This window comes from Aquarana catesbeiana, linkage group LG02 (assembly GCF_042186555.1).
Source record: "Aquarana catesbeiana isolate 2022-GZ linkage group LG02, ASM4218655v1, whole genome shotgun sequence".
Lineage (NCBI taxonomy): Eukaryota > Metazoa > Chordata > Amphibia > Anura > Ranidae > Aquarana > Aquarana catesbeiana.
In genome coordinates this window covers 261,295,713-261,309,241 of record NC_133325.1, presented here as the reverse complement: position 1 = coordinate 261,309,241, position 13,529 = coordinate 261,295,713, and positions in this window count along the sequence as shown.

Below are 13,529 nucleotides of genomic sequence, written 5' to 3'. Positions count from 1 at the left end.
CTCATCAGTGCCCATGAATGCAGCCTTGACAGTGTAGACATGGGTAGAGGGGAGGCCCCGGGTCTTCCTGTCACACAGAGTCACGCCTGCTAGGATGGTCATCATATATCCCGTATCCCATAGGAGACAAGAGGGGTGGGGGGCAACTGCAGGACTTTTCAATGTTGGCACTTGTCAAGTGTTTGCCCTCTGGAAAATGCCATCACCTTTCCTTTTCTATGCATTTTTCACAGAAAAAAACCCGGAGTGCAGCATGGTGGAGTCCACTAGTCAGGAGCAAACATTTCCATCAGACCAATTGCAAGGTTGGTCAATTAATGTAGCAAAATGGATGCTAGAAACAGATGTGACTTGGGGTGGCTTAATGAATGGTGTATTGTTTCTTTTTAGAGGAAAGTGACTGTAGTCAGCTCACCCAGGATATTTCTTTGGAGCCATGGGATCTGACTCCTGGATCCAGTACAGACATTGCTATTGTGTACGTCAAATCCCCTGTTGCCAGTCACAGTGAGGGCCAAAGTGAACCAGAAGAGGAAGAAAGTATTCGGGAGCCTCTTTTTTGCACAAGTAAGTATTCTTGGAATCTTGCTTCAAATGTGTATACATGTTGAGTGTTTAGGTGTCCAAACCAAACACCCACCCCACACATTAGCAAAGTATGTAGTGCCTTAACATTAACATGGAGAAGGAAAAGGTGGAAGAAGCTGGCAGTGTTGCTAGGTACCCGACTTTGGGAGACCCAGGCACCAGGGCCAAGATTACAGAGTAGTTGCAGTGTGTACATTCCTAGTAGTGTAGGTGTCTGAAGGGCAAGCAGGTTGCAAGCAACAATAGACTGGGTAGGTAAGTGTTTCCTGAATTTGACTAGTAACTTGATCATAACTCACTATGTAGGGCCTCAGCTACTTGACCATCGTTCCCTTAATACTTTTTACTCTTCTTACTATATCATGATCTTCCACAATATACTATTTGCAGAATGAGTGCAGATATGTTGCATTGTTTGAAGGAAGTGGAGCAAATCAAGGAGGCTGCCACTGCTTTACAGCGAAGAATTTTGTGGACATGCTTGCCAAATTTTAATTTCCTCTTGCCTGGTCTGAAGTTTATTGTTCTACTTGTTGGCTCCTGTTTGCCATTACTAATTACCATGTTTTTATGACTTTTAAATGTGAAAGTTTAGGGACAGAACTCAGTGTTTCTACACTCCAATTCTCTAGGTGCACCACCAGGTCCTGTTTTATAGATTTAGATTTAGATTTTAGATTTAGATAGATTTTCCTAAGTCTATAAACGACTGTGCGAATTACTAACAGTGAAAATGACAACATCACCTTTGCCAAATTCAAGAAATCTCTAAAACATGACCTGGGTTTGCATCTTGAGGAGGAGAGTTGGGAAACACAGCCCTAACTAATGTGAATCGTAATGTTTATGTGTTTTTTATAATCTAAAACCAAAAATTTTAAGGTGCCCTCAAATTGGGCCTTACCATTCTTATTTCCCCATGATCCCATGCCTAAGTTGTGTGTAGTTCCATACATCTATTTTTCAAAAACTCCAAAACACACAGTGTGTCAATATGTGCTATCTCCCATCACATGGTATTAATGGAGTGTGTTTTGGGTGTTTAGAAAAATAGATGTTTGTAACTACACACATTTTAGGCATAGGGTCATAAGGAACATTTAATTGTTAGTCCTCTACGTGTACATGGCTTCAAACTTTGTCTGTTAGAGGGGTGAAATCACCCCATCTGAGGAAGGCAACATCCACACAGTCTTGGGATACTAATGTCTCGTTTGGCCTTCACTTTAAAAAACTCGAACTCTGTAAGTTACTGAGTTTGGGATGTGTATCTGATGTTTTAGAACATGCCTGTTTAGCCACAAAAAAGGAGAAATAATGCAAAACATACATGCTATACACCATGATGTTGGTTTGTTTTAGAACCTTAAAATGCACATGTGAATGTGCTTTGAGTAAAATGTATTTTTAATAAACAATGTGTGGCTTATTATTTCATTGCTCAATACCAGTGTATTTCATAATTTGTTGTAATTACAGTGACAATGTTCTCTTAAATGTGGACAACTCCTGTAATTTTTAGGTCTCCAAAAAATTAAAGGAATGGTAAAGGCATAATGTTTTTGAACTGCATGCGTTAGATCCATTAAGAACAAAAACAATGTGTGTGTGTAGCAGACCCACAGCACACCATATTATTTAGCTGAAAAAGATATTGTCACCTCATGTAGCAATTAAGGTACATTTGCACTATTGTAGCAAGTGACCAAAATAAGGCCCATTTGGGAACATGTTAGACATATAAGAAACACAGACAACAGTAGTTTAAATGAAATAGAAGTTTATGATGTCCGAAAAATATTAGACATGATCAGCTACAATTTGCTGCCAAGCCACAGCCTACCCACAAAATATTCTAGGTATTTCTGACATAAATCTCTGGAAATTTGTGAGGGCTATCCAGCACGGGCATTTTTAATAGCCGTCAGCAGATGGATGAGCTGCAGCCTCTTCAGCTGGGCCTGCCACTGCAGTGAGGCTAGGTAGCTGGTAGAATTCCTCCTTAAAAAATTATGTAGAATACAGCACCACAGAACCACATGGTTTATCTTGTAAAGTCCCAGCTTGATTGCAGTCAAAAATAGCCTGAAACAACTCGATAGGATGCCAAAGGCATTTTCGACTACCCTTCTGGCACGAGAGAGCCTGTAATTGAAGATTCTCTGCTCTGGGGTGAGGTTCCTCATAGGAAACAGCTTCATCAGATGTTCCCCCAGAGCAAAGGCCTCATCTGCTACAAAAACAAAATTTGAGGCCTTCAACATTCTCCTCAGCAGGTGGCAAGTTTAAGGAGCCATTCTGGAGCCACTTGTAGAACTATGTCTGCATAATCACTCCTCCGTCATAGTTGCGGCAGTTCGTCCCAACATCCAAATGCGGACACTACAGCTAGCATGACTATGTTGCAACAGCCCTCATAGTTAAAATAATATGAGCCAGAGTTGGCTGGTGGAACAATCTGAACATGCTTGCCATCAATAGCACCACCACAGTTGGGAAAATCCCACTGATGATGGAACTGGGCTGCAACGTCTTTCCATTGCTCTGAGTTGGAAGGAAACCATGGATTAAAAAATGAAAAAAGAAATGACTACTTCTGCACATAACATTGCAATCAGATTTGACACAAACATGCTTAGCCAACATAAGGATACACTTAAATGAGTATTTAAAGACAAAAGTTGAAGGTCAACTTATCTGATTCCTCCCCCCCTCTGGCGGCCCATTAGATGATTTTTAGGGGGGTAATGGGTATATGTTTTGGACAGGTAACTCTCTCCACCTCCATGAGAGCTGTTTGCATAAATAATCAGTGATACTTTGGCCAGCCCCTCCTTACTTACACTATTGGTAACCCAGTGGACAGGTAAGAAGTGTCATAATCTAAAAAGCTGAATACACACTGTCCAAATTGCAGCACATTTTGACATTATTATTTACCCAATCAATATAATAGGAGACAAAAACTTAAGAAGTTTCAATTTGTAGGTAATCAGGCAGGCCCTTGCATTACATGGTTTAGTGAATTTATACAGAAATTTGAACACAAAAGAAGGATAGTGTGTATGGGTTTCTCAAAGTCAGCAGATAAACTATTTGAATCTGTTGACTTCGCTTTTTTGGGGGGATGGAGGATTCCAAATGAGTTTTGGCCTAAAAAAATGGCCTCTTGCACTCTGCCTAAATTTGAGGACAACAATAACATTTGGACACATTTTAGGGGTTGTTTAGGGTAAGCCCCAAAATGTAGCTGACAAAAAAAATTGTTAAGTTACCAGGCTAGGTGTGTATGGGCCCAGGATAGCATGCTGGGGAGGTTAGTGAAGGAAAATATGCATGTAGGCCAAAAAAGGAGCAGGAAAAGCTTACAGCATGCATAAGGACAAAGAGGACATTCACAGCATATTGCAATATTGATAATTATGTCATCGACAAATTAATAAAATACATTAGCAAACATAAATACATAGAATGTGATCTTAAAGGTAAAAACGTACCCTAATATAGTCCTTCTGTAGGACTTGAATGATGACTGAGCAGGTCTCTGGAATAATGACTCCCAGTGCCTGGGGGGAGATCCCAGTTGTGAACTTGAGGTCCTGGAGACTTTTTCCCATCGCCAAGTACCGCAAGGCAACTATGAACCTTTGCTCTGGAGTGATGGAAAGCCTCATACATGTGTCCTGCTTCCTAATATGAGGGGTCACCAATGCCACGAGTTGATGAAAGCAGGGGTCCATCATCCGGAGATAATTCTATAAAATGCCATTGCTGTAGAGCTCCCACAGCAATGGCATATGACATAATTGTTCACGATTAAGCAACCAGTTTTTGGTCCATGAACTCCTTCTCCTCCTGTTCCTGGACTTGGGTCAAAGCAATAACTCCAAGCCTAATAATCACACGTTCTCTCCTCGATTACGCAACATGGCTGGTTGACGAGCAGCCGTTCATAAACGAACTGAAAAGCAGGAATCAATACTCACCAAACTTCTACTAACACAAAATTAGAAGGAGCCCAAAGGGTGGTGCTTGAGAAATTAACTTCCTCTTTATAGTCTAGTAGTACGTCACTATGTTCGTGTTGTCGACCGACAACTTGTGTACCATTAGTATGCAAGACAAGATCCTGGCACACGCCCTTTTGACAAAAATCAGACGCTCGGTTAGCCAAGAATCGTGCCGTGTGTACGAGGCTTTACATATAGCATGCAATTTGCTTTTGTGAATGGAGTTCTATATATATATATATAACAAGCTACATTTTTTTGTTTGCTCATTTTGCCATAATCTGAAATAAGTAGCTCCAAATATTTTTCCTCTGTATTTTTGGCCAACACTGTAACCCCTATAAAACATATCTTACCCACCAAACCTTTAGTTATATCATCTACAAACAGCATAAATTAGACATGTGCATTCGTTTTCGTCCAAATGCATTTTCGTCCGAATTTCAGGTATTTTCGTTATCGTTTTAACAAACGATAACGAAAGTGCAGAATCCGAAAAACGAAAGATCCAACATAATCAAATGCTTTATTTTCATTTTCGTTGCTACAACAGTTCGATATAGATAGGAGATTCGACATGATGCTGACAATAACAATCTGTATCCATCAAACCTGTGGTCGAATGTGCCTAACCTTAACTCTATTCGTCCAAGATTATTCTACATAGAGAGAAAAGATTCGACATAGAGAGAAAAGATTTGACATAGGGGAGAAAAGATCGCTGCTGGAATTGGGTGGGGGAAGTAAAATAAAAATAATGATGATGATGAATGTTATTGGCTGATTGTAACCAAAGAGGAGGAGCAGTAAAATAGCTAGAACTAAGTACACACGTACAGCCAACTTACTTTCATTTACGATTTGCTAGCAGAGAGAGACACACACACACTGAATCATTTCAGAAGACAAGACAGTCAATCTTAGCTGGTCCGTTTGTCAGAGAACCTGAATTATTTAGCAATTAAGCATAAGCACAGAAGCAGAACAATAGTGAAGCAAGCTACAGTTCAACTTAACTTTTTCATAATAATCTGCTGCTACTGTTTTAGTGTTGTGAACTTGATAGTGATACTAGTGTTGTGTTAGCCTCAGAGGCTGACGTGTTGTGGGGGGGATTTATTATTATAGATTCTTTATTATAGATTGAGATCCTATATAGATTCTATATACCCTATCTTGTTACCTGTCTGATCAGTGATCACTATCACCAGTCCATTTTCTGTTTGAACTATATACATTCAACATGAACGATGAAGATTCGACAAAGCAGCGAAAAACATACAAATGTCGAATCTTTGGCTTATGGTGTCTGTTGAAAGTTCTAAGAAGATTTGATGGAGCAGCTAAACTATAGTCAGGGCTTTTTTTCAGGGGGAACTTGGTGGAACTCAGTTCCACCACCTCTGGCTCAGACCCTTGGGGGGGCTGCTCACCACAATCACTTGTAAAGTCCGGTTTCTGTGTTTACAAGTGACAACTCTGCACTCTGTGTGTAACCCCCCCTGAACTCTGCACTCTGTATGTGATGCAATCCTGGAATTTATTGGCCCTTTAAGACCCTCCTACTGAAATTTGACTGACCACACCCACTATTTGATGTGATTTGGAGGGTGTGTGTGGGTGGAGGGGTTTTGGGGGGTCGTGGTTGAGTTCTAGCACCTATTGTTTGAGAAAAAAAGCCCTGGGCATTGTACAGTTTAGCTGCTCTGTCGAATCTTCTTTGAACATTCGACAGACACCATAAGCCTTCAATGACAGATTCGACCTTAATTAATTTGGATTTTCGGACAAATGCAATTTTTAACAAAAAACGAAAAAAATAAAAACGAATTTCTGGAGTAACTAAATAAATTTATTTTTCGGACGAAAACGAAATTCTGAAATGAAATATTTCAGTGTGCACATGTCTAGTATGAATAGAACAGGACCTAGTTTAGAGCCTTGTGATACACCATTATTGACTTTTTAAACTTTTTTTATGAGATCATTATGTGGAAGTTTATCAAATAATTTCCTGAAACCAAGATAGGCTATGTCTGTTGCATCACCTCAGTCCAAATAGTTTGTGATATATTCAGACAATTAAATTAGATTTGTCTGACACAATCTGCCCTCAGTAAAACCATGCTGCTTTGGATTCAGCAAATTGTGTTTTTTAATGATCATTGCTATTTGATTTAAGGACTGATTCTATTCATTTAACAGCTTTAACCACTTCCGGACCACCCGCCATCGTTATTTACGTCGCTACTTTGAAGAGGAATACCATTGTTATGGTAGCAGCTAGCTTCCATAACTCCAATATACTCTTCAAGAGCGGGTGGTCCGCTTCAAGATAAAAGTGGTCTCTGCGATTCCGGATTCGCTGCAAGAACACTTTTATTGGCGGCAGGAGAGGGCCCCCCTCCTGCCACTCTCTGGTGCCTCCACCACTTACCGGAGCTGTCAGTAGCGGTGGAGGCGATTGGATCCTCTCCCCAGCCTGACATGGAGAGGAGTGAGGGGAAGATGGCCCCCACCCGTCTCCATATCATTGCAGGGCAGAAGCGACATCACAATGCTCTTAAAGGGACTGGTAATAGGAATGAAAGTGACACCATATTTTTTAAAAGAACAGTGTAAAAATTTAAAATAAAAGGTAAAATAAGTGCAGAAGCATACGTGAGCAGCGCCCGCATATGAAAATGGTGTTCAAACCACACATGTAAGGTATCGCCATGATCGTTACAACGAGAGCAATAATTCTAGCCCTCCTCTGTAACTCAAAACATGCAACCTGTAGAATTTTTTAAACGTCGCCTATGGAGATTTTCAAGGGTAAAAGTTTGTCGCCATTGAACGAGCGAGTGCAACTTTGAAGCGTGACATGTTGGGTATCAATTTACTCGGCGTAACATTATCTTTCACAATATAAAAAAATTGGGCTAACTCCCTTATTTTTAATTCAAAAAAGTGAATTTTTTCCAAAAAAAGCGTGCTTGTAAGACCGCTGCGCAAATACGGTGTGACAAAAAGTATTGCAACGGTGTGACAACAAGTATTGCTATTTTATTCTCTAGGGTTTTACAAAAAATATATATAATGTTTGGAGATTCTAAGTCAACTTGTAAACACCAAATCTCAGAAAGAGTCTCGGTCCTTAAGTCGTTAAAAGATGTTAAATTTCCTGGCCTATTGTTGCCAGCTTACTTAAGCCACTTCCACACGGGCCGAATATCAGGTGGTATCGGCTGGTTTCTATTGATCAGTTCACGCCAGAACATCACAAAAGTGACTCCTATTAAAGTCTATGGGACCTGAATTGAAAAATCCAAAGTGTCTATTATGAATGTTGAAAACTGGAGATAACCAGGTGCAAATTATGCCACCCCTGACCTGTATTACCACCTCCGCGCTATGTTAATAAATGTCAAAACCCTACCAAAGCTGCCACTTAACAATAAAATGTATATAAACCGAATTCACCAAAGGAAAATTATAGATGAAATAGTGGCGCTTATCCCCAGGTGGGGAGATGCCAGACACTCTTATCCAGCCAGTGAGCTGAATACAGACGTGATTAGAGAAAAAGTGAAAAAACATATATTGCTATATATCCCAAAAAGTAAAAATTAATATTAAATAAAATAAATTATTCAATAAATTCAATATGAGCTAATATAAATTATAACACTCAGTGAAAGTGTAATGCCCCGTAAACACGGTCGGACTTTGTTCGGACATTCCGACAACAAAATCCTAGGATTTTTTCCGACGGATGTTGGCTCAAACTTGTTTTGCTTACACACGGTCGCACAAAGTTGTCGGAATTTCCGATCGACAACCACGCGGTCACGTACACCACGTACGACGAGACTAGAAAAGGCCGGTTCAGAACCAAGCGCGGCACCCTTTGGGCTCCTTTTGCTAATCTCGTGTTAGTAAAAGTTTGGTGAGAGACGATTCGCGCTTTTTCAGACTCGTGGCTTTCAGATCGTTTTCTGCTGTTCAGTTTGTGCTTGTGGGTTTGTATCTGCTCTTCAGTGCGTGCAGTCAGTTCGTATCAGAGTTTTCTGTGTGATCTTGCCTGCTCGTTGCTGTTTTTCAGGTCGCTCTTCACAGGCCTTGCTGTTCTTCAGTGCGTTCTGTTACTTCGTTCTGAGCAGCCGACCGTTTTCTAGCCATATTTCGTATGCGTACTCCTCGTACAGTTCGTGCTGTGCGGGGGCTTGGTGTTGGGGTCCTGACCTTGACACAAGTCCAGTCCATGAACAGGGTGGGGAGGAGTTCATGGACCAAGAATTGGTTGCTTCAGCGTGACCAGTTCTGTCATATGCCTTTGCTCCGTGAGATCCGTGAGAATAATCCTGATGATTTCAGGAACTTTCTCAGGATGACGGACCCCGTGTTTCACCGTTTGTTGGCTTTGCTGACCCCTTATATTAGCAGGCAGGATACCCGCATGAGGCAAGCCATTACTCCGGAGCAGAGGTTGGTCGCTACCCTGCGGTATTTGGCCACAGGGAGAAGCCTGCAGGACCTCAAGTTCTCGACAGGCATCTCCCCCCAGGCTCTTCTTTGTGGACATTTACTGCTTGTGTTTGTTTGAGCTGACCCTGACAGAAATGTGTGGAGTGCAGAAAATGTCGTGATTGTGTAACCTTATACAAAGCACTGTTGGCTGTTATTTACTAAATGCAAAGACACTTTTCACTACAAGTGCACTTGCAACTGCACTGAAACTGCACTTGTAGTGCAAAGTGGATTTCCCCTTAGGAAATAACCCCCATTTTCTCATAAAACAACAATTACATCACCCCAAAAGTGTTGTAGCGTGAGACAATAATCCACACATTCTTGATGAACAATCTTTTTAATACCTGCACAATCACATGTGCATTTACCCAAGGTTTTTCTGACAAACCAACATGTTTGTTGTATAACAATTTTTGTGGTGTCATTATCCAAAATCAAAATGTGCATTTTATAGAAAACAGGCCTGTGTAAAACCCACAAGAAAGACACAAATCTTGATCTTACAAAGTTCACATTTGGTAGAACTGGAAGGCAATATCAGACATGAGTATTTAGGAACTGTGTTTGATATTGCGTTCAGATGGGGGGAAATCACCCCTGGAAAAGCCAAATTTGGAAGATGCACACAAATTTCCCAATGTCAACATGTGCTAGCTGCCATCACGGGGGATCAAGGGATGTGTTTTGGGGGAGAAAGCCCTTCCTCACCGCTACTTTATTATTGAGGAAGGGGTTGCACCCCCAAAACGCGTCAATTGATCTCCCGTGATGGCAGATAGCACATGTTGACACACTGTGTGCATCCTCCAAACTTGGCTTTGGGAAAAATCACAAAAACATTTCGCACATTGTAGCAGACAAAAGAAGAAAGTGATTTGGAGGGGTTTTAAACTCGCCCCAAAACATCAATGATGTTTTTATATTTTGGAATAACATCATTGATGTTTTGCTTGATGTTTTCCAATTGTAAATTACACCCCGTGATCTCCCCGATCAGGATCTGGGCACTTTCGGATGTGAAAGGATCTGGATCCACAACCTCACGATCACCTAAAAAGAGAGGAAACCCAAAATAAATTAGGTTTCAAAAAAATGCTGCAATCCATCTCTTATCTGAGCCTGTGGTCGCAGACACTCACCTGTTGTGGTAACTACTTCCACCACGTCTTCTTCCTCCTGCTCATCTTGTGTTGGGTGGATTTCCCCTTCTTCCAGAGGGGGGGGGCTCTGGTCTCCTCGGATGAGGGGTGTCCTCCGAGTCTTTTCTCCCCTATGTAAAACAAAAATGGTATAATTAGCACACAGATATTTAATGTCAGAACTATAAAGATGAAACATTGCTTGGAAGTGGGGTACAATTGTCTATTTTAGCCGAGTTCCAAGATGTAGCTTTTTTAGTGCCCTTTTTCAAGCTGCAATACTTTACCTGTTTGGTAAAAGCTTCACAGATGTAGCCCCCCCTATAGTATACACTGGGGCACCTGTGTGGCCCCCCTAATAAAAATGGTGTTCTTGTGTCCCACACTAGTGCTCCAGTGTCCAGATGTGAAAACAGCTGCTCAGTGTCCTCTCCTTACACACAATCTAGTTTGCATTTCATTCTAGTAACAAAGCCATCTACACAACCCAATTCTTTGAAGACAAGTATAGGGCATCAAAATGGTGGCCAAATGCATATGGCCTAAACAATGGTATTTTATCGTCCGAAATAACAATGTGTGATCCGAATGAATAATGTGCCCATGAACATGAAAGTTGCCATTTTAAACTGTTCAACAGTTCCTAAAAGCACATGGAGCAGCACGAACGTAATAAACATAAAGAATAGGAACACAGCACAACTACTTACTTTTTTTCAGCAATCTCCGGATCTTTCTGTACTGCTCGTGTTCTCGTAATTTCAGGTCCGACCACTGCTTCCTGAGCTGATCTTTCGATCGTCGTACCCCGAATTTCCGGTGCAGACTCCTGACCACTTTCGCCATGATCTTGGCCTTTCTGACATTGGGGTTGGGGTAAGGCCCATACTTTGCATCATAGTCGGCCTTCTTCAGGATGTCCACCATCTCCAACATCTCCCCAAAGGACATATTTGAGTCCTTTAATCTCCTTCTGGATCGGGACGTTTCAGGCTCCAGCCTTTCCTCCTCCTCCTCCTCGTTGCTACAATTAGCACGATCCTGCTGTCTATCCGCCATGTGCTCTTCCCCCACTGCACCGAACGAAAAGGGGCGGGGAATAGACTAGAAAGAACGTCAGGGGCGGGCGGAGTTATACGCATGCGCAGTGTGTATAAATCGTAACGCGCGCGTCTTATGTACGATCTGTAAACGGAGGAAGGAGCATCGGAGACGCCGATCGTGCTAACGAAGGTAGGATCTAAACTTGGGCCTATACTGCTTCGAAATGGAAGCCTATATTGTAACAAGATTATGGGAGTTTGGCCTGACATTAGGCTTTGTCTTGTGTTGTGTCTTACAGAGAAAATGGATGGGTTCAACGACCACAATTTCCTGCCCCTGTTCATAGACAAGTACAGGGAGCTGCCCTGTCTGTGGCAAGTGAGACACCCCCACTATAATCACAAACAGAAGAGGCAGGCAGCGCTGGAGAAACTGCTGGAGTTGGTGAAGCCGGTGGTCCCCACAGCAACCATCCCTTATTTGAAAGCTAAAATTGGTGGCCTGAGGAGCACTTATCTTAGGGAGCGCAAGAAGGTCACGGATTCCCAGAGATCCGGAGCTGCAGCAGATGACGTTTATGTCCCCAGGCTGTGGTACTATGAGAGACTGCGATTTCTGTCAGACCACACTGAAGTCAGGGAATCCCTCTCTACTCTTCCTTCCACGCTTCCTTCCACCCCAGCTGAGGCTTCCGATGTCCAACCTGGGCCTTCCAGCCAGGAAGAAATGGAGGAGCCCAGCTGGAGTCAGGTATAGAATTCTTCAACAGATTTCTGGGCAATAAAGAAATTATGTTTACTAGATGTTATTATTGATCACTAATTGCTGATTGAAAGTGTTTTACATATCAATAGACAGTAGTGGGCACCCAAAATTGGGAAAAGAATGAAAACTGCTGGGCTCAGAAGGATAGTCTGTTATATTTGTTAACATTCAATTTGCAGCAGTCAGGAGGTGAAAATTGTGTGTGATTGATGAATAAAAAACTAAAACTATGTCCCTTTTTCATACACAGGAAGACCTCAGCCAGGAGGAGGCTGTGGAATGTGGCAGTCAGGAGGAGGCGGGGATTATTAGTGTCAGCCAGGAGGAGGCGGGGATTAGTGGCAGCCAGGAGGAGGCGGGGCTAAGTGGCAGCCAAGAGAAGCCTGGGACAAGTCGCAGCCTGACTGAGTCTCAGGTCCCTCCCCTCCGCCTGCCATATAAACGAGCCAGGAAGGCCACTCCGAGTCCCGTGCAGGATTCAGCGTACAGGCTGATCCAGGAGGCTTCTGCGTCCCTCAGAGCCTTCCCCAGTCCTGAAGAGGCCTTTGCCTGCATGGCTGCCACAAAATTGCAGGGCATGCAGGAGGGTCAACGCAAGATCTCTGAGGACCTGATTTATAAAGTCCTTCGTAAGGGGGAGAGTGGGGAACTGACACACAAGACGGATGTCATTGAGAGGGACGATCCTCCTCCTCCTCCTCCTCCTCCTCCTGCTGCCACAACTCCACCACCACAGCCAAAGCCTGTAAGGAAGCGTGGAAGGAAGACCTGAGAGTGATGACCCTGGGTTCAGTCTGGTCTGACAGAAGATGCAGTCTCTCGTATGACCACAGCCTGGGGACACAGATGTCATCTGCTGCTTTCCGGATCTCTGGGACTTCTGGACCAGACTGCCCTCCCTTATGATATGGACTCCTCAGGCCACCAATTTTGCTTTTAAATAATTGATGTCTGCCCTGGGGGTCCCAGGCTTCACCCACTTCTGCAGTTTCTCCAGCGTTGCCTCCCTCTTTGTTTAGTTGTGAGCCCTTACTAAAATTTTTTTGGGTAAATTCTACTCTCCTGTGTGTGTTTTCATCCAAAAAGGACAGTTTGTTGGTGACGATTCAGGTACATTTCTAAAGTACAATGTGAAATTAACAAGGGACAACAACACCAAACAATCTCCTACAGATGAAATAGAACAACATATTAGTGGTGTTGTGGGAACTTGTCACCAAAAACACACACAAACATTTTCGGGAATACAAATCAAAATCACCAAAAAAAATAAAAAAGAGAAACACAAAAAAAGAATCTACATTAAAGTCCAAAAAAAACAAAAAATTTTGTTGTCAGATGTGAGAAATCAAAATATATTGAGGGAATCCCGATAAATAGTAACAAAATAAGTTTGTGAGAAGTGTGTGTGAATATGAGCAGCAAAACTACTTAATTCTTGTCACATTATAAAGAAGAAGAGAGTGCG